The 22,519-nt window shown below is 40.3% G+C and overlaps 1 protein-coding gene across 1 annotated transcript in view; it reads left to right on the top strand.

Moving 5' to 3' along the window:
* GPC1 (glypican 1) overlaps positions 1 to 22,519 on the top strand; it is a 253,882-nt gene that overhangs the window by 180,623 nt on the left and 50,740 nt on the right. The window lies entirely within an intron of this gene.

The raw sequence follows: 22,519 nt of genomic DNA, 5'->3' as shown, positions 1-22,519 counted from the left end.
CTCCATATAAACGGACCATTCTCATTGGTTCAAATTAACATCAGTGCCTCCTATTTTTTTCACAGCCAATGAAAACAGGGGCCCTACGTTTTTCACCAATCAAAACGTGAACCCTATGTTTTTCAACAGCTTTTACCTGTCAAAAACTGTGTGACATCTATATAATTTTGGTATATAAAAAGGCCTGTAATCGAATGCAATGCTGTGTCAAAATTTCAAAGCAATCGGCAAAGAACTTTCAGAGATTAGAGGTCATGAGCCAACAGACATTTATATTTTTATTTATATAGATGAGAAGCATATTGGAAAAAAATCTAATAAATACAGTCATGTCTGATTTAGAAACAAGATGTTTGTTTTTGTTCTCTGAAAAGATTTGTTTTCCCCTCAAGCAACGAAATTAAATTAAAGAAAGGAATTTTACTTTCTGAGCTCTTAATCCTAGTTTGGTAAAGTCCATTGCCCTACACTAGTGCTAAAAGGAAGAAAAAGTAGAAGACTCAGAATCTTATAAATCATTGTGGGTGGGAAACACCACACCCTTAGGCTTTGTAAAAACAAGCAACTGTAGCCCAGATTCCAGATTCCAAACATCTGTAGAGCAAATGTAGACTTTAAATAATTATTAGAATGGTTTTGCTCTTGTTTTTGTTGGTTTTAAATACTGTTTTTGTTGCTTTTAAAGAAGACAAGGGAGACATACCTTACATATTTTAGAAATTATGAGACCATTAATTGTATCTGTCATTCTCATTTTTATTTATTGTTGATGGGCGGAATTTAGGCTGTGTTCTGTTAAAGCATGCTGAAAATATTTAATCTATTGGAGAAATTCTTGATATTTGCAATATAAACATTGGTTTTTATTTTGTTGGAAGGTCATTATAAGGCAGCACTCTTTGTTTGACTACAGTAAACATATTTCTACATAACACATTCTCTCACATCCATTAGCAATCAGCTGTTTTCCAAATGTATTGCTTGTTTTTGTTTCTGCAATTTTTAATGCAATTTTTTCTTAGTGTGAATGAAGAACAACTCATTGAAACAGTATGATGCTGCTCATAATGAAATATGAAAAGGGGTCATCTTCTCATAATAGTAAACGGAAATTATATTCTTTCGTTTCAAAATGTAGATCAGGGTTGACAATAAGAGCCAAGCATCAACCTCTAGGCTAAATCTGACTGACTACTTGATTGGTGATACAGAGTTAAGAGTTTTTCCCATCTATGTAATATAATTAATAATGTACTCACCGTTTCTCTCTCCTGTATAATCTTTTGCCAATCTGTTCTTAGGACTCTTAATCAATTTGGCTAGGAGCCCAAGGATCTTCCTTGTACGGATGTTGTTTCAGATTTCCACTATTTGGGTTCAAATGATAATAGATTATTATTTTTCCACAACATCGTGATTCAAAGGAAGTCAAATAAACTATAGTGTTATGTTTATTAAGAAATGTTTCAGCATTAAAAATCTGGATTACAATCAAGGAAGAAGAAATTTTCCCCGAATTTAAACCTATAGCAGAATAAAGTTTTCTTTTTAAAGAGAAAAGGTAGTTGTAAAAAGTGCGTAAACATTAAAAATACAAGTTATTTTGTTACCATATGACTACAAGATAATTTTTTATTTGAGATAATTTTCATTTCCAAGATAGTTTATTTCATATCCTAATTGAGCCAGTTATAAAATTACATTGCATTCATCATTTTACCCATGTTTTAGACTCTTCTGGATAAATAATATTTCTGTGTGGGGAGTTTAAAACTGATGTACATCAGCAATTCGTGTATAATTTTAATTAGAACTTTTCTGTCTATTTTTTCAAAGATGGAATCCAAAACCCTGCAGAAACCACTGCATAACAAAACAGATTTTACTTTAACCCAATATAAGTTTGGATTACTTTTCTTTTTGCATTTTTCCATGCTATTCTATATGTTTGTTTCAAAAGCAGATTACCATGAATCACAGAGAACTGCTAGTCAAATAATTCTAAGACTGTAAGTCCCTTTATCTGGAAATAAAACATTAAATGGCCTAATAAAAGCATTGTCCCTAAGGTTTGGAATTTCCCCCCCCTAATGGCCAAGATAGGGTCTGCTTTAAATTAAATTCAGCAAAATTTGGTTTCAAGTAAGGGTATAACTATACATGCTGCAGTTTGGCTCCTACAAATAGCATGACAGTACAGTATTTGAACTGTAGTTAAAATATTTAACATTGCATTGTAATACATTTTTTCTAATATATCATGCTTGCTTTATGGTTGTTAAAAGCAATTTTGCAACCAGTGATTAAAGATACAAAAGTTTTGTAAAAAGGGATGAAATGTGGCACATTCATCACTTAAGACCTGAAAGTATGTGAATATTTGAAAGGGATGTTATTAAGAGCAGAGTTACTGATAAAATTTGTATAGTGCAGTTTATTATGCAGTTGTTTTAACGGCATGATTTAGTATATTTAATTTGAGATTTATCTATCATTCTCAGACATTCCTTTTTGGGACAAGGTTTCTAATTTAACTTTGTGTAGAAGAGATTGAAAAAAACACAGACTCAAATCTTTTGCTGATGTCATTCTTCATATGAAAAGACATTGAGATTAAAATATTTTTAATCAAATGTATGTGACTGCCTGTCTCACTGAAAGTGACTCTGGGCAGAATACAGTAATTGAATAAAACTACCGTATATACTCGAGTATAAGCCAACCCGAGTATAAGCCGAGGCACCAATTTTTGCCACAAAAACTGGGAAAACGTATTGACCCGAGTATAAGCCGAGGTTAGAAAATGCAGTGGCTACTGGTAACTTATAAAAATGGAAAACAATAAAATTACATTAATTGAGACATGTTTTAGAATATTTATTTTAAAGAAAACCAGTAAACTAGCTCTGTAAATTTAAAAGAGGGTAAACAAATTAACAATATTAACAATAAATTAAAAAGTAAAAAAAGTAGCTCGATCAGGAACAAAGCTAAAACCTAAGAGTTAAAATCCTTCAAAACTGGATTCCTTCTCATCATTAATTGGATTTACATTATTGTTCTGTTTTTATATATGCTGTGAGCCACCCTGAGTCCTTGGAGAGGGATTGCATACAAATCCAATTAAATAAATAAACAAACAAACAAACAAACAAACAAATAAGTGTATCCAAAGAAGAGCTTCAGCATTAGCTGCTGTGAGGTTATCAGCATAGAAAACCAAATAGATAGATAGATAGATAGATAGATAGATAGATAGATAGATAGATAGATAGATAGATAGATATAGATAGAAAGATAGACAGACAGAAAAATAGATAGATAGATAGATAGAAATAGATAGATAGATAGATAGATAGATAGATATAGATAGAAAGATAGATAGACAGACAGACAGACAGAAAAATAGATAGATAGATAGATAGATAGATAGATAGATAGATAGATAGATAGATAGATAGAAATAGATAGATAGATAGATAGATAGATAGATAGATAGATAGATAGATAGATAGATATAGATAGAAAGATAGACAGACAGACAGACAGACAGATAGAAAAATAGATAGATAGATAGATAGATAGATAGAAATAGATACAGATAGATAGATAGAAAGAAAAATAGTTAGATAGAAAAATAGATAGATAGAAATAGATACAGATAGATAGATGATAGATAGATAGATAGATAGATAGAAAGAAAGAAATAGATACAGATAGATAGATAGATAGATAGAAAAATAGATAGATAGAAAAATAGATAGATAGAAAGATAGACAGATAGAAAAAGAATTCCTGTCTAGCTCTGCCTCATAACACATTATTAGATCCTATCCAAGCAAGGACAGCAACTACCACAAAATACCATTTTTTAAACAGTTTAAATCCTTTCAAAGGAGGGGGAGGAGAATCTGACAGCAGGGGGCCTTTTTAATCCGACTCACCATTGCAAATGGCTGCCTTCTTTGCTTGAGCTAGGGAGAGGAACTACGGCGTGCCAGAGGGGACAAAAGCTGGTGCCTCCTCGCTCTGGCTCAAGCAATGGCGCCCTCGTGTGGTGACTTTGTCAATGACCCGAGTATAAGCCGAGGCTGTGTTTTTCAGCCCGTTTTTGGGGCTAAAAAACTCGGCTTATACTTGAGTATATACGGTACATATTTTCTTTCTTTCTTTCTTTCTTTCTTTCTTTCTTTCATTCATTCATACATACATACATACATACATACATACATACATACATACATACATACTATTAAATTCAGTATTGAAAATAAATAATATTATAATATAAAATAATCTGATCTATAGCTCCCATTAAAATAGCCTCATCAAATCAAGAAAATTCTTCTTTAAGAGCTGATTCAATTTATCTGCAAAGTGGTCAACTAGGAAAAGCCAAAATTGTTGCTGCACCACATTCATTACCATGTGTTATTTAGCTTTGGCCTTCTTTATCTATTGGTTCCTTAAAGGCTTACTTTGTTCCACTTCTAAAAAAAAAGTTATCCTATTCTTGCAGCCAAAATGCATCACCAATTAAAGAAGATAAAAGAGCTTCCATTTTGGAAGAAAAATAAAAGCCCTAACACAATGGTATTCTGCTTTAAATTCATGGATTTAAATGCTTCACATCCACAACCAAAAATAGTAGGCTAACTATCAAACCCAAAATATAATAGTATAGTTATAGTAGTGTTTGAATGCAGTTTAACTGGAGAGAAGCAATCTTATTCTCAAATGTATACATCTCCTTTATTTTTAACAGTTTGATAATTACTTTCTTATTCCTATATTATGCTTTAAAGGGATATATAGAAATGACTAGATAAATACCTGCTTCCAATAGTGTAATTTCTAAATTTTTGTTTTGCTCTGAAATAAATATGATAAAGTCCCATACTCCTTTCTCCTACCCTAGGGCATCTGAAAGATCTGGCTCTGAAGTCTATAGCCGTGATGGCGAACCCATATTGGAGGCCATGCAAGGCATTGCCTTATGTTAGCTCCAGTGTGCATGCACTACACTAGTCAGATGACTTCCCTTTTGGGGAAGGCCGTTTTGCCCTCCGGCGGCTTCAGAGAAGCTTCCCTGATGCCCTAGAGTGCAAAAGAATTGCCCAACAGGCAAACCAGAAGTTCAGAAAGTGGACTTCCGGTTTACCCATTGGCTGTTTTTCACACTTCAGAGCTTCAGCAAGCTTCCCTGAAGGCTCCAGAGTGCAAAAAACAGCCCAATAGGTAAACCGGAAGTCCGTTTTTCCAAATTTCCAGTTTGCCCATTTAGCCGCTTTTTCACCATCCCAGGCTTCATTGAGGCATGTGTGGGGATTGTGCACATGTGCAGGGGCAGTGCAGAGTGGGGTTGCTCATGCATTGGGGAGTAGGGAGTAGGTGTGGGCATGTGCACATGTGCTAGCACGCGCACACACACCCTTTTGGCATGCAAACCAGTAAAAGGTTTGCCAAAACTGGTGCACAGCAAAATAAAACAAAACATCACTTAGACCATTGTGTCTAGATTATGCCAAAACGTTTTCCTTCAAATTCAGATGGGTTCTGACACCCATAGATGAAATAGCACACTTTGGTGGTCATAATGTGAATTGTTCCCTGAGCAGTACATAATCTATGTCCTTTGACAGAGAGAAAGAGAGAAAAGCTAAGATATTCCTTATATTTAGGTAGAAGCTGGCCTTACCGCATTTATGTATAACATCTACTAGCCTTCCAAAGTTTAAAATAATCATTAAAAATTAGCTAAATTCTCATAGAATTTCTGTTTTCACACATGACTTTATTATTAGGTTGTGGTTAAAAGGCATTCTTTCCCATATAATTTGTACGTTTTATGATTGTATGCAGATAAGCAGCAAATAGTTTCTCCTCAAAATATTTGCTTATGCATGGTCTAAGTACCCAGGAAGTTCCATAATGTCTTAACATAAGCAACATAAGACGCCAAAATTTTTTCCCTAACAAATGGTTAACAAACTATTTACAGGAACAAAATAAATAAATTATTCCATAATAGCTTTCATCCATCTGTCACTTTTTTCTTTTTTTTTTACAATATAGCGGTTCTCATGAGATTAAGAAAAAAAATGATATAAATAGTATCTAGTTTACTAAGTAATATGTGCAAATATGTGTAGATAAAAGATCAGTCTTTCTCAGCTTCGTGGTTTCCAAGTAGCTTGGGTTTGGCTTTGAATAATTCCCATAATACTAGCTGGGTGATTCTTGAAGTTGAACTTTAATATCAAGTTGGAGAAGGAAATTAAAACATATTAAATTATTTCTACTCCCCCCCCCCCCCGTATTCATTGGTGTTTTGTTTTTGACAAAATCAGTTGTTTGAAAGAATTTTAGTATTTTTCTCTTCCAGTTTTCCAGATATAGGTAATAGAAACATAGAAGTCTGACTGCAGAAAAAGACCTCATGGTCCATCTAGTCTGCCCTTATACTATTTTCTGTATTTTATCTTAGGATGGATATATTTTATCCCAGGCATGTTTAAATTCAGTTACTGTGGATTTATCTACCACGTCTGCTGGAAGTTTGCTCCAAGGATCTACTACTCTTTCAGTAAAATAATATTTTCTCATGTTGCTTTTGATCTTTCCCCCAACTAACTTCAGATTGTGTCCCCTTGTTCTTGTGTTCACTTTCCTATTAAAAACACTTCCCTCCTGGACCTTATTTAACCCTTTAACATATTTAAATGTTTCGATCATGTCCCCCCTTTCCCTTCTGTCCTCTAGACTATACAGATTGAGTTCATTAAGTCTTTCCTGATACGTTTTATGCTTAAGACCTTCCACCATTCTTGTAGCCCGTCTTTGGACCCGTTCAATTTTGTCAATATCTTTTTGTAGGTGAGGTCTCCAGAACTGAACACAGTATTCCAAATGTGGTCTCACCAGCACTCTATATAGCGGGATCATAATCTCCCTCTTCCTGCTTGTTATACCTCTAGCTATGCAGCCAATCATCCTACTTGCTTTCCCTACCGCCTGACTGCACTGTTCACCCATTTTGAGACTGTCAGAAATCACTACCCCTAAATCCTTTTCTTCTGAAGTTTTTGCTAACACAGAACTGCCAATACAATACTCAGATTGAGGATTCCTTTTCCCCAAGTGCATTACAGTGATCCCCCGGGTATTGCGATCCCGATCATTGCGAAACGGCTATATGGCGATTTTTGAACCCAGAAGTAAAAACACCATCTGCGCATGCGCACCCTTTTTTCTATGGGCACGCATGCGTAGATGGCGCCGGGCAGATCAGCTGCTGGGCGGCTTCCCTGGGTCTTCCCCCTCTTGCTGGCGGGAGGGTGAGCGGCGGGCATCAGCGAGGAGTTTCCCCACCGCCCACGCAAACTCCTCGCTACCGCTCGCCCGCCCTTCGCCCGCCCATGCCGTTCGCTCGCGCCGCTTCCCAGCTGAGTCCTGAAGCGAATTCGCTTCAGGACTCAGCTGGGAAGCGGCGCGAGCGAGCAGCGCGAGCGAACGGCTTGTCCGCCGCCTGCCCGCCCGCGCGCCCTTCGCCCACCCACGCCATTCGCTCGCGCCGCTTCCCAGCTGAGTCCTGAAGCGAATTCGCTTCAAAACTCAGCTGGGAAGCGGCGCGAGCGAGCGGCGCGAGCGAGCGGCGCGAGCAAATGGCTTGTCCGCCGCCTGCCTGTCCGCGCGCCCGCCCGCCCTTCGCCCGCCCATGCCGTTCGCTCGCGCCGCTTCCCAGCTGAGTCCTGAAGCGAATTCGCTTCAGGACTCAGCTGGGAAGCGGCGCGAGCGAACGGCTTGTCTGCCGCCTGCCTGCCCGCGCGCCCGCCCGCCCTTAGCCCGCCCACGCCGTTCGCTTGCGCCGCTTCCCAGCTGAGTCCTGAAGCGAATTCGCTTCAGGACTCAGCTGGGAAGCGGCGCGAGCGAACGGCGTGGGCGGGCGAAGGGCGGGCGAGCGGCAGCAAGGAGTTTGCGTGGGCGGTGGGGAAACCCCAGCGCCGCTTCCCAGCTGAGTCCCCTTCCCAGGAACCCCAATCTTCGGCTCCTCGCTAGCGCTGCGGAAGTAAAAACACCATCTGCGCATGTGCAGATGGTGTTTTTACTTCCGCAGCGCTACTTCGCGAAAACCCGATCATTGCTAGGGGTCCTGGAACGGAACCCTCGCAATGATTGGGGGATCACTGTATTTTACATTTGGAAACATTAAACTGCAGTTTCCATTGCTTTGACCATTTATCTAGTAAAGCTAAATCATTTACCATATTACAGACGCCTCCAGGAATATCAACCCTATTGCACATAGGCAAAGCTTCCCTACCAAACCTTTCCCTATGTCACTCACAAATAATATGCATAATACAATGTGCATGGTAAAAAATTTATCAATAAAATAGAATAGTCCAGAAATGAAATAATATTTTCCATGTAGAAATACTATAGGATAGGTCATGCAGGAAAACTGGCAGAAAACTAGCAGAACATATCCATGAACATTCCCCAACATATGGATAAACTCCATTATAGTTTCAATTGGGAGACAATGAACATCCTACACCAGTCTCCCAACAGCTTTGCTGGCTGAGGAACTCTGGGAGTTGAAGTCGACTCCACAAGTCTTAAAGTTGCCAAGATTAGAGACCCCCGTCCTACACCAAGGCAAGTCCAAAATTTTGCAAAATTCCTGAAAGCCTGGCACCGAGACCAATCAAACAAAACAGATACTTAAAGGTAAAGAGTATCTAAAGACCATTCAAAAGAGACAAGCAAAACACTAAGAGACCACAATACCGCATGATCAACACCCAGATAAGTAGAAATTGACACTAAGCAGTAAACAATACTGTACTACAGTGAAGGAAATACCAACTCAATAAACAGCAGCCTAATCAAAGATCCACCAAGAACACTTCCATGAACACAGATATAGCAAACCATTTATATATAAATAGAGGTGCAAAGCCTACTTTCTTCTAACACTGTTAATGTTACCTGGTTGGGAAATGAAATTTCTGTAAAAAAACAACCAAGTTCTGAGAGTACCGAGACCCCACCATTCCACCCTGAATTACAAATACCATGTTTTCCCCCAAATAAGATAATAAGCCCAATTGGGCTTTTGAGATAAAGCCCTGATAATAAGCCCAATTGGGTTTTTGAGTACATGGCAATAAGGCTAAGCACTTATTTCAGGGTTCAAAAAATATAAGACATGGTCTTATTTTTGAGGAAGCATGGAATGAGGGGGATTTACCCTAAAAGTAAGAATCTTTGTTCCCATAGATCTCTAGAGATCTAATCTAGATGTCACATCTTATTGTCATAGAGAGCATTGTGGTCTGGAAACCTGTACAGTAATACTTTGCATAATTCTGGAATATTGTTTTCATTTTCCTCTATTGATATTAGTAAGACAGTTCAGCAGAGTTTTGTTGATAAAATAGTGTTAGAGGATTAGTGTTAGGGTGTTCCTCCTAAGACAGAGGTCTTCAAACTTGGCAACTTTAAGACTTGTGGACTTCAACTCCCAGAATTCCCTAGCAGCTGGCTGGAGAATTCTGGGAATTGAAGTCCACAAGTCTTAAAGTTGCCAAGTTTGGAGACCCCTGTCCTAGGAAATATTCAACCACCCTCTCCCCCGTGTCACGGTTAGTTTATCAGAATTAAAATAACCTTGAAAATATTATTTCCTCCCACCAAAACTCTTCTGTGTCTAGTCTATGGATACAATCCTCTACAATTTATCAGGGCATAAATCATAATTAATAGAGTGGAGCTTATTTCGTAGTACATGTCCAGGATTGCACTCTAAGAAGATTAATGTGAGTTATCATTTAGATGATGCCTTGTTAGTTTCATTGTTTACATGGATTTAATTGCTTGAGAAACCACGAAGCTTTTATTAAAAGGAAAATTCAATTTGTATGTGGTGTTAGGGTTCGTACAAAATGTTCAGGTTTAGATACATTGATGTTACAGTTGAACTATATTAGCTCAGAAATGCTCATTTTATGTGAGTGAATAAATTCCAATTCTTAACAAAGATTATGGAATAGAGTGGCAGTCTAGCTTAACAGTTGTTTCAATATTGGAGAAAAAGAACAGCAAAAAGGGAGCAGCTGTGTTGGGCAGCTGCAGTCAGTATGCAAAGTAAGATTATTATGATGTGAACAGATGGAAGGAACTTTGAAAAGCTCCAGGTTAGAACTAACACAATTGTTTGCAAGAAGACCATAACCAAAGAAGCAAAGCCAGCTGTAGCAATCCAGTTGACAGCTGCCTGTCATAATTTCTTTTGCTCTTAGAGAACAGACAACTGTGGTTGCATTCCTCTGCACGCTCCAAATTAACACAACCATGTTTGATCTATTACGCAGGAATGTAGAATTCATATGTCACTTGCATTTATTCTGGTCTTTATATTTTCCACAATTGAATAAACAGTGTTGCCAGTTTAAACAAAATGCAAGTCACCTCCTTTTTCCATCACTTTTTAGTTTTCCTTTTTTAACATCTGTTTTAAAGCAAGCAAGTTGTTTCACTTTACTTTTCCTTGATTGTTCCAAATGAATGCCATGGATCTAATTGTAAATTATATAAATATAGATACATATGTCTATAAAGATGAAAGCAGTAATCATATCCCCTTCTAGTATGTGGGATTTGTTTGTTTATGGCTCAGGATGGCTAACAGTGGCTCAGGATGGCTAACAGCAGTTAAAAACAGAAGAAACTACAAAATAAAACACAATTGGCAGCCATTGTAAAAATAAACCAAATAAGAGTTAAAATAGTCCTCTCACAGACCCTAACTCAGTGGTTCCCAATGTAGGGCCCATGTCCCACGGGGGGGCAATTTGATTCTTAATCAGGGCAATTGGAACTTTGTTTAAATCAGTGTTTCCCAACCTTGGCAATTTGAAGATATTTGGACTTCAATTCCCAGAATTCCCCAGCCAGCAAATGCTGGCTGGGGAATTTGGGGAGTTAAAGTCCAGATATCTTCAAGTTGCCAAGGTTGGGAAACACTGGTTTAAACCTTAGAGGCTTCACATGAGTAGGAGTTCACTTTTTGAATAGTAAGAATTATATGTCACAGGGGGAGGGAGTATCAGGATTTCAGAGATGCTTAGGTGGGGCATGGGCAAAAGAAGGTTGGGAACAACTGCTCTAATCGATAATCCAAGTCCCAGATCAAGGAGCATAACAATGTCTTCAGATTCTTGCAAAAGGCTGGTAGTGTTAAAGCCAATGTAATCTCTAAAGCAGGGCTATCAAACTCTCGGCCCACTGGCCACGCCCACACCCAGTTTAGCAAATGGGAAAGTCCTGATACATCATGTAATACAGTGATCCCCCGGTTATTGCGTTCCCGATCATTGCGAACGGGCTAATTTGCGATTTTGCAACCCGGAAGTAAAAACACCATCTGCGCATGCGCGCCCTTTTTTCTATGGGCACGCATGCGTAGATGGCGCCGGGCAGATCAGCTGCTGGGCGGCTTCCCTAGGTCTTCCCCCTCTTGCTGGCGGGAGGGCGAGCGGCGGGCATCAGCAAGGAGTTTCCCCACCGCCCACGCAAACTCCTCGCTGCCGCCCGCCCTTTGCCCGCCCACGCCGTTCATTCTCGCCGCTTCCCAGCTGAGTCCTGAAGCGAATTCGCTTCAGGACTCAGCTGGAAAGCGGCGAGCGCGAGCGAACGGCTTGTCCGCCGCCCGCTCGCGCATCGCCCGCCCACGCCGTTCACTCTCGCCGCTTCCCAGCTGAGTCCTGAAGCGAATTTGCTTCAGGACTCAGCTGGAAAGCGGCGAGAGCGAGCAAACGGCTTGTCCGCCGCCCGCTCGCGCATCGCCCGCCCACGCCGTTCATTCTCGCCGCTTCCCAGCTGAGTCCTGAAGCGAATTCGCTTCAGGACTCAGCTGGAAAGCGGCGAGCGCGAGCGAACGGCTTGTCCGCCACCCGCTCGCGCATCACCCGCCCACGCCGTTCATTCTCGCCACTTCCCAGCTGAGTCCTGAAGCGAATTTGCTTCAGGACTCAGCTGGGAAGCGCGAGCGAGCGGCGCCAGTGAACGGCTTGTCCGCCGCCTGCCTGCCCGCTAGCAAGGAGCCGAAGATTGGGGGCGGCGCGACTGTTTTAAAACATCGCCGCCGGCATGGGGGGCTTGCCAGCACCCCCCGGACCCCCAACCCGGGTTTGGGGGGCTGCTAGGAAGCCCCTCATGCCGGCGGCGACGTTTTAAAACAGCCGCGCGGCTTCCCAATGAGTCCCGAAGACAAACGCGGAAGTTCGCCTTTGACGTTTGTCTTCGGGACTCAGTTGGGAAGCCGCGCAAAATGAAATTCTTTAATTGATAAGATTCATGCTATTTCTCTTCTGCTGGATGTCACGGGATAGGTAGAAACAATTAGAGAGGAAGTCCCACAAATGACATATTTTAGTTCAGTGCAACTGAAATCTAAGAAAATATATATATGGCTCCATACCTCTTTGCCAAAACATCGAGTATCCACACATAATCTCCTGTAATAGCACTTAGACTTATATAATACTTCACAATGCTTTACTGTGCCTCTCTAAGCCCTTTATGGAGTCAGCATATTGCCCCCAACAATCAGGATTGAAGGAACAGAACAGAGTTAGTCTGCAATAAAGTGTTCCCTCGATTTCCGTGGGGGATGCGTTCCGAGACCGCCCGCGAAAGTCGAATTTCCGCGAAGTGGAGATGCGGAAGTAAATACACCATTTTTGGCTATGGACAGTATCACAAGCCTTCCCTTAACACTTTAAACTCCTAACTTACCATTTCCCATTCCCTTAACAACCATTTACTCACCATTATTACTGGTACTCACCATTGAATAACACACTTAGTGATCCTTATATTTATAAAGATAATTATTTATTAACAATAATTATTTTTTTTGTTATTTATTTGCAAAAATTATTAGTTTGGCGATGACATATGACGTCATTGGGTGGGAAAAACCGTGGTATAGGGAAAAAAAACCATGAAGTATTTTTTAATTAATATTTTTTGAAAAACCGTGGTATATGCTATTCGCGAAGTTAGAACCCGCGAAAATTGAGGGAACACTGTACTGCATTCTAACCACTGCACCATCATGGCTCTTAATAGATGAAATAGTTGATAGATACTGAAATATCAGTATTCTTCCCTTATATTTTGTGCAACGTCAATATTTCCATGAAATTTTAATGAGATTTAGAATGTATTTCATGAAATAAGAAGTTTCCAAAAAAATACCAAAATCCTTTAACCATCTTAATGAAATCCCTACCATTGTATTTGTTAGGTTTATTATTGAATTTGGGAAGTTTGCTGATCTACATTGCCAATTGATAATTAAGAATCCTTGAAAGGAAGCATAGTTGAAGTCCAAGATATTAAATATTCATAATATATGGCCCTATCACTCCTAAAGGACTTTTAAATCTTGTTTTAAAATTGAAAACTCAAACATGGTGTTCATTTTCCTTAGAAATCAACAGATTTATTTCGTTTAACTAGAATGTATCCCATATATTCTGATATTATTGGAGCAGTCAGCAGTTTTCTGAATCACATAAAATTCTTTTATATAAAATATAATTTCTTTTACATAAATCTCAGATATCCTTTTTATCTGATTTTTACACAAAGCAATCTTGGAGTCCAGAAGTATGTTTGATCTAAGAATTGAATGAAAGTACCTCAGGTTTTTCAGATACCACCAAAAGACCACAGGTCTTTCAACTTCATATGGCAGCCAGAAAAAGTTGGGTTACTCTAATGAATAGCAGAGAAACAATGTGCTCAAGTTTGAGCAATTTCCGATATTTTTAAGTGATCACATCCCAGTAAAATTAGACTTTGTGTATTGATTTGTCTGTTTCATGTAAGACAGAAAATTAACAGAGGAATTGATCTGTATAAAATATGAATAATATTTTTATATAGGTGTGAGCACAAGCACACACACATACAATACCTGCCGGTGTCTTCATCCCGGCACGTTTTGCAGCAGGGCCAGGGGACACAATCTTCGGTGAAGCCGCCATCTTGGAAATGCCAAGATCTCGCGAGATTTCGCGAGATCTCGGCCATCATCAGGAGGCTTCGGCCTGCCTGATGATGAGTCCAGGGCAGAGCCTGCCAGCCCTATAAAAGGGCTGGGCAGGCTCGAAAACTTACTTTTCACCCTGGACTCAGCAGCGAACACCCACCGGTCTCCCTATCTTTCAGTGTGCTACTGAGGGTCGCCCTAGGGGGCCGAATAGGAATTTTTGGCGCTCCCGGCATTTGCTACGACCGTTTTTTCGCCTATTCCACACTGCGGCAGCGGATAGGCGGTTAGGGGGTGCTTCACCCCTGTTTTAGGCTAATTGGCTTACCTTTGGTCATTTGGGTAGGCAGGTTAGGGGCGAAAACTGGGTGGTGGTTTAGCAACTGCGTGTTCTCCGTTGGGCATCTTTGGGGATGATTGACAGGTTCTCTCCAAAGGCTTGTGGTTCAAGCGACCTGAGCTATTGGGGGGAACTTGTCTTTGGGTCCCGCCCATTTAATTCTCCTTGTAGGGGTTAGCAGGCGGGACCTCCCACATGCAAGTGCATGGCAGGGCCTCAGGTGAGGGCGTGGTCCCTCACCTGGATCAGCATGGACCTACGCCCATAAGTTGCCCCGGAAGTTTTTCTGATGTCATTTTCCGCCCCGGAAGCAATTGTTTGACTCTGCGGGTCCTTGTTAGGGTTATAGTTAATTATGGTAATTTATGCTAATTTATTTAATTAAATTATGCAAATGTAATTAATAAAAATGACCCAGTTTTAAATCCAGCTCTTGTGTCGTGTCGTTACTCCGCCTCTTCTGCAATATCCTGTTTATATGGTCATGGAAAATGTAAATCCTGTCCTAAAGAAAGGATTTCCCAATACTGTATCCTATAACATCATTTAATTCTCTCCACGGGTGGTAGTATTGACAGCAGATAGCCGCTATTTGACCTTAGTACTTCCCTTACTGGAAAAAAAATATATAGCTTGGTCTCTTTTAAAACAAATATAGACTTGTTTTCTTTTAATTTAAAGCAAATAATGTAGAATAAGCTTTTCTCATGTTCTGGATCTTTTTGGTTTATTATTTGCTCAGCCCAAATTAATTCAACATGTTTCTGAGCCTGGAGAGACAACTGAACTCCTCCACACATCACTATCCAATTCAGTAGCCAATTCATTCCACTCCCCTTCGCTAATAAAACATTAAAGAGTGCAGGTCAAAGAACCACTGGGAAAAAATTTCATCTGGGCCTCTGGGAAAGCGGAAAATCTTACAGCAGGCAACATTACAGAATGAGTGGGACTACCTTATCTTTTACTACTGGTATTCTCTCACCCATTATACTAAAGTCTGTGTGAAAAAAAAATAAGATATCCCTTGGATAAACTTCCCATGCCCTATTCTGATTTTTATGATTGCAGAAGACAGGAAAGGAATGCTTTTTACAGCATTTTTCTTCTTAATTCTTTCTTATCATCTACAGTGGTTAGCTCATAATCCTACCGGCTTATCTGAACATCCCTTGGCCTGATTCAGCCTATTTTCAAAATCCTTGTTTGTTGGCTTCTTCCCCTCACTTCACATTTGGATTCATTTCGTTCAGTTCTCTGAGTTACTCTGTGATGAAAGGATCCTAATCCCTGTACGTAACAAGGGGTTGGGGAAAAAGGAAAAAGGCTAAAACCACACGGACAGAATTTCAGATAAAATCATTTATAGTTAGCTTAGCTGGACAAGTTGCTACTATTGAATACAGACTTGGGATTTACACACATTTACTGCAGAGCTGGTGCTTGGAGGGGAATTTCTGAATCTGATATTTACATATTATTTAGATACCTTATTAAACCCCCTCCTCCTTCATTTATAATTTTCTCATAACACTTCTCAGTTTTATAAAATATGGGGGGGGGGATAAGTTAAAGATAGCCAATTGAACAGAATACCTCCGAGACCGTTTTCTGCCGCAAGAATCCCAGCGGCCAACAAGGTCCCACAGAGTTGGCCTTCTCTGGGTCCCGTCGACTAAACAATGTTGTCTGGTGGGCCCCAGGGGAAGAGCCTTCTCTGTGGTGGCCCCGGCCCTCTGGAATCAACTCCCCCCAGAGATCAGAACTGCCCCCATCCTCCTTGTCCTTCATAAATTGCTTAAGACCCACCTATATCGCCAGGCATGGGGGAATTGAGACATCTCCTGAAGGCTTATATAGTTTTATGTATGGTATGCTTGTGTTGTATGTTTTTTAAATAATGGGTTTTTAGATATTTTCTTTTAAATATTAGATTTGTTCATTGTACACTGTTTTATTATTGTTGTGAGCCGCTCCAAGTCTGAGGAGAGGGGCGGCATACAAATCTAACAAATAAATAAAATAAATAAATAAATCTCCGCTGCTGGATGATCCTGTGCTAAGAACAGAGGTAAGCAGAATGGGGAGAGTGGAAGGTTGCTTCTTCTGGGATGAGGGGACCTGGGAAGTGTCTGCATCCAGCTTATCCATCTTCTCTTCCTCTCATAGCCAGCTTTGTCAGTCTCTCTTTCCTTCCCTCCCTCCCTCTTTCCCTCCCTCCCTCTTTCCATCCCTCCCTCTCTCCCTCCCTCTTTCCCTCCCTCTTTCCCTCCCTCTCTCCTTCCCTCTCTCTCTCTCTCTCTCTCTCTCTCATATACACACACAGAGCTTGGATCTTTCTTTCCTCCCGCCCCTCCCACCGGATGCCCCTGGATTTCCTCCCCAATCCTGCTTATGCCCTACAGGTACCACCCACACAAGTGATGTAAAGACAGCCATGCCCACTCAGTCACATGACCCCCAGCCACAGCCAGCCAGCCACAGCCAGCCAGCCAGTCATTACCTCAGAAAACCAGTTGTTTAAAAAAAATGGAGCCCGCCACTTTTTAAAATGTAGTGCAAAATATATTAAGGTATATTTATTTGTTTGTTTGTTTATTGATTTGATTTGATTTGATTTGATTTGATTTGATTTGATTTGATTTGATTTGATTTGATTTGATTTGATTTGAATGCTGCCCCTCTCCGTAGACTCGGGGCGGCTCACAAGAATAATGAAACAATGTACAACAAATCTAATATTTAAAAGTGACAAAAAAAACCCTTATTTAAAAAGCAAAACAAACACACAAACATACCATGCATAAACTATATAGGCCTGGGGGAGATGTCTCAATTCCCCCATGCCTGACGGCAGAGGTGGGTTTTGAGGAGTTTACAAAAGGCAAGGAGGGTGGGGGCAATCCTAATCTCCGGGGGGAGCTGGTTCTAGAGGGTCAGGGTCGCCACAGAGAAGGCTCTTCTCCTGGGTCCCACCAGACGGTATTGTTTAGTCGACGGGACCCGGAGAAGGCCAACTCTGGGACTTAACTGGTCGCTGGGATTCGTGCGGCAGAAGGCGGTCCCAGAGATATTCTGGTGCAATGCCATAATTAACAGCATATGCACTCTAATCCAGTGATTGAGAACCTATGGCATGCATGCCAGGGATGGCATGCAGCGCCCTCTCTGTGGGCACATGAGTTATTACCCCCGCTCCACTGCACATGCGCGGACACCTCCTGCCAACCAGCAGGCCTTCAGGTCTCTGCCACACATGCAGAGGGGACATGAACACATACGTGAGGGTGTGTGTGCATGTGCGGGGCATAGTGCATGTGCAGGGGTACACATGCATTGCATTTTGGGGGTTCACGCATGCTTTTGGCACTCGGTCTGGACAAGGTTAGCCATCATTGCCCAAAGCTGTCGATTTAAAATGAGCTGTATAATTTAATTTTTAAAAGCAGTTTTCAAAATGTATTAAAAAATCATATTCATCTTTTAAAAGTGATTCAGAAACTTGCATTACATTTCTCTAAATAGCTTTTGAGCCAGGACTTGTATTTTTAACTTGGAAAATTACGGATTGCTATAGCATTTAAATTAATAAAGGGTCTTTATAATGATATGACTGATGATTGTCTGGAGGCATCAAATGAATTATCTAAACGGGGGGAAATCAGTGTGGCCTGTTTGGAGAGAAAATGGGATGGAGAAAAAATAATGAGTTATGTTTATGTTTCCAGAACAGCTGCTTGAAAATCAAGATGCCTCTCCCCAAAATTTTCTATAACAGAGAGTTTAGCATCTTAATTGTAATGGGGGGTTTTTCCGGTAGCATAGATTGGGGAGGTGATGGAGTCATGAGTATGATAAAGTGCTGAAAAATAACATAATGATGCTCTACTTGAGCAACATCTCCTTTAGGGTATAATTGGAAGCTTAATGTTTATCCACTCTAACAAAGAAGTAACTGTGTTGGATTTTAAAGGAGGAAAGCTAATGGTTTTAATTACCAGCACTTAATGACAAAGATTGTTTAATTCTTTTCCATTTTTAATTACGGGAAGAGCTTAGCTACCCTCAGACCATATCATTTAGAGATCTTCTGTCCACTGTGTATTAGCTCATATTTTCATAACAAGAATATTCTTGTGATTTTGCATGGTATTTAAAGAGACCAGCTCAATATTATAAGAACGTGGTCTTTGTAGAAATAATTCTAGTGGTCCATTAATCAATGGTTTGTCCATACTACTGTTTCCATGAGTGTAAAAGCTACTTTTTTAAAAAAAAAATTCTATGCTAAGAAAGAAATTCTGAATGCCTCATTATAACGAAATGGAGTAAATGACCTGTTTTGAGTTCTTCTGTGTTTTAAATAAATAAGCTACCTTAAAAGCTTTGAATTAATAGACCATATAAAGGCCATATTTCCATCCAAATTCCAGGCCTGTGCCTCAGGAATTCCTTTAATTCTGCTGCACGAATCCCAGCGACCAGTTAGGTGCCACAGACTTGGCCTTCTATGGGTCCCGTCGATTAAACAATGTCGTTTGGCGGGATCCAGGGGAAGAGCCTTCTCTGTGGTGGCCCCGGCCCTCTGGAACCAGCTCCCCCCAGAGATCAGAATTGCCCCCATCCTCCTCGCCTTTCGTAAGCTACTTAAAACCCACCTCTGTCGTCAGGCATGGGGAATATGAGATATTCCTTCCTCCTAGGCCTATATTTATGCATGGTATGTTTGTGTGTATGTTCAGTTTTTAATAAGGGTCTTTTAATTATTTTAAATATTAGATTTGTTATATGTTGTTTCATTATTGTTGTTAGCCGCCCCGAGTCTACGGAGAGGGGCGGCATACAAATCTAATAAATAAATAAATAAATTCATTTAAATTGTTTAAATTAATGACAAATGAGAAAACAGAATAATTCTTCCTCTCCATTATTCCTTGTTTTAAACTGACTCCCTAAGAAGATATCAGATTTTTTCATAATACAGATGAGTAAATGGTGCACCAGTAGTCCATGTTGTTTATCCAGAAAAGGAGTAGCATAATGTATAAGTATTGAAAATCTGTGGGGGGGTTTAATCCGAGTCTTGAGAAATAATGAAAATTTAACAGCCTTTATCAATTTTAGTGGCCTCCAAATTCCTACATTTCCCATATTCTCACAGAAGTAGTATCCATGTTTTCTCCTTCAGAGACTTCAACAGTGGGAGTGGCTTAAAAAAATTTCAGGGAGGAGTGCGAGAATGTGAAACTTATGTGGGGAAAAACTGTGGAAAAAATGCATTAAAGTTCAAATGAGGTTCAAGTAGAATAGGAAGACTGTAGGACTGAATGAACTGATGGGATTAATTATCAGAAAGGAACATCAATGGCCGTCCAGCAGGAAACCTATAATCGCACAGGGTGAAGGCCAGGTCTTCGTAGCTTTGCGAAACGCCAGCAGGGTAAGAGCAGTACAGATATTGGGGGGAAGTTGGTTCCATAGAGCCGGAGCAGCCACAGAGAAGGCCCTTCCCTGCGGTCCCGCCAACCTGCATTGCTTAGTCGATGGGACCCTGAGGAGGCCAACTCTCTGAGCTCTTATTGGTCTCTGGGAGGTATGTGGCAGGAGACAGTCCCATAAAAAGTCTGGCCCTGAGTCATGTTGGTTACTTAGAATGAAAATTGTGCAATTTAAATTCCTGATTTAAATAAGAGTTTCAGATACAGGGCAAAAATTTGCTTTGAGGTTCATGAAGCAACAGTTTTTGACCAAATTGTCTTTTCCCAGGATTATGCAGAAACGAAACTGTTATTATGTAAAGCTGTGCCATTTTGGGAAATTGAGCAATTTCTTTAACAGGTTGCAGACAAGTTTGACATGACTTCATTCTGAAACATTCTTCAGATCCTAAGCATTGTGCAACTCTATATATTTTTCTAAGCTACATTTCCAAGGAGGGTTGTGTACAACGATGGAATGGCAATCCTGGTTAAGTGGCTGACTAAAAAGAGCTACAAAGAGAGTACCCAAATTGTAGGTTTTGCCAGTCAAATCTATTTTTGCAGGTTGATGGGACAATGCTGTCTTTATAAGGTAGCTTCTCCAGCTTGCTCGCCAAGATTTCCAGCAAGCATAACCAGTGCTGAGAATTACAGGAATTCAAGTCCATATATCTGGACAGAGAGAGAGATTTTAACAATTACATTAGGTATATTTCCATGGACAAGGAGCATTCCAAACTATATCCAGTAATAAAGTCTGTGTACTATCGGATATAGTTTGGAGCTGTTCCCTGGAGACTATTAGAATTAGAGCTTCTCTACAGCTTTCTTTGAGCTTCTTTCACTGCCTAAAATATGAATGAAAACTGAATAACATTTGAAGAGAATTCTCAAAAGAGCTGTCAAAAACTGTTGCTTCAATGATAATAAGGGCAAAATATAACTTTCTTTCATCAGCTTTATTTTTAAAAATTCAGATACTCAAATGTGGATTGCTTTAACGCTAACATATCACCATAACTTAAATATGCCACCAGACATATCAGGGATTTGCGAAAGTATGATAATATTATAGGGGTAAATCTCCAGTACACAAATATTTTCTGAAACAGAGTGTTAAGAATTCTTTCCTGGCAACAAAGGAAATTGATTTTTATAGCATGGAGGAGAGATAAAATGTGACTACGGTAAGAACTTATGATAAGGAGGATCCTGCCTGAAAATGAAAAGGTTATTCCAACAGTACGTTTATCCTCTTCTTTCCTCTCACTGGGGAAAATCAATATGTCAGAGCCACTGTGCAGCCTAAATCCCTTTAGCCTTTTTGAGATGTTCAGTGTTAAATAAACAGGGCCTTTCACATTCGAGATGGGAAGAAGGGTCTTAAAACGGGAAGATTGTATAAAAACAAAGACATAGTCTTTTCCTATTCCGTTCACTTGCCATTATAAAATACAGTGGTACCTCATCTTACGAACGCCTCTTCTAACGAACTTTTCAAGATACGAACCCGGTGTTTAAGATTTTTTTGCCTCTTCTTCTGAACTATTTTCACCTTACGAACCCAAGCCACTGCTGCTGGGATGAAGGGGTTTCTTCCCCCCCTTTTTTTTGAAGAAAGAAAAGGGAGGGGCAGCTTGGAGGGGGAAAAGACTGCATTTAAATAACTAGGAGTACAGCGTATTTGCAGGCACTGAAAGAGTGTCTTTTGAAGAAAGAAAAGGGAGGGGCAGCTTGGAGGGGGAAAAGACTGCATTTAAATAACTAGGAGTACAGCGTATTTGCAAGCACTGAAAGAGTGTCTTTTGAAGAAAGAAAAGGGAGGGGCAGCTTGGAGGGGGAAAAGACTGCATTTAAATAACTAGGAGAACAGCTTGTTTGCAGGCACTGAAAGAGTGTCTTTTGAAGAAAGAAAAGGGAGGGGTGCCCCCCTTGCCTTTCTTCCTTCCCACTCACCCTTTAGCCTAGCCTTGCTTCTTCCACCCGCCCCTTTAGCTGCTCCTCCCTGCCCTCTGTTCGCCTCCCTTTGGGATTTTCCTGAAGGATTTGCACGCATTATTTGCTTTTACATTGATTCCTATGGGAAACATTGTTTTATCTTACGAACTTTTCACCTTACGAACCTCCTCCTGGAACCAATTAAGTTCGTATCATGAGGTACCACTGTATATACAGTATGTAGATAGTGTTACTTAAAATTTATTGCCTGGGAATTAGTATCAGTCCTACTGAGTGGAGCAATTTCAACTTTTTATTTTATGTGTGTGTGTATGTGTGTGTGTGTTTTCGTAGATTTTCACGGGTACAGGTATGAAGGTCTTGGCATATTCGGGTTTCTTCCCGTGTAAGTTTCAGAGATTTCTGGCGACGTTTCGATGAGGGTCCACTCATCATCTTCAGGCTGGTGCTTTTATCCTTGTGCTAGGACTTGCCCTAGCACAAGGACAAAAGCACCAGCCTGAAGATGACGAGTGGGCCCTCGTCGAAACATCGCCAGAAATCTCTGAAACTTACACGGGAAAAAACAGGAAGGGCATAAAACTGTCAATAGTGCTATGTGGTGTTCAGAGCTGGATAAAGTTTTGATTCGTTAGTTTCATTCTGAATACAGAAAATTCTGCTTCATTCAAA

Source organism: Erythrolamprus reginae, chromosome 5, assembly GCF_031021105.1.
Source record: "Erythrolamprus reginae isolate rEryReg1 chromosome 5, rEryReg1.hap1, whole genome shotgun sequence".
NCBI lineage: Eukaryota > Metazoa > Chordata > Lepidosauria > Squamata > Dipsadidae > Erythrolamprus > Erythrolamprus reginae.
The sequence above is the reverse complement of the archived record's forward strand: the minus strand, read 5'-3'. Positions and strand labels throughout refer to the sequence as shown.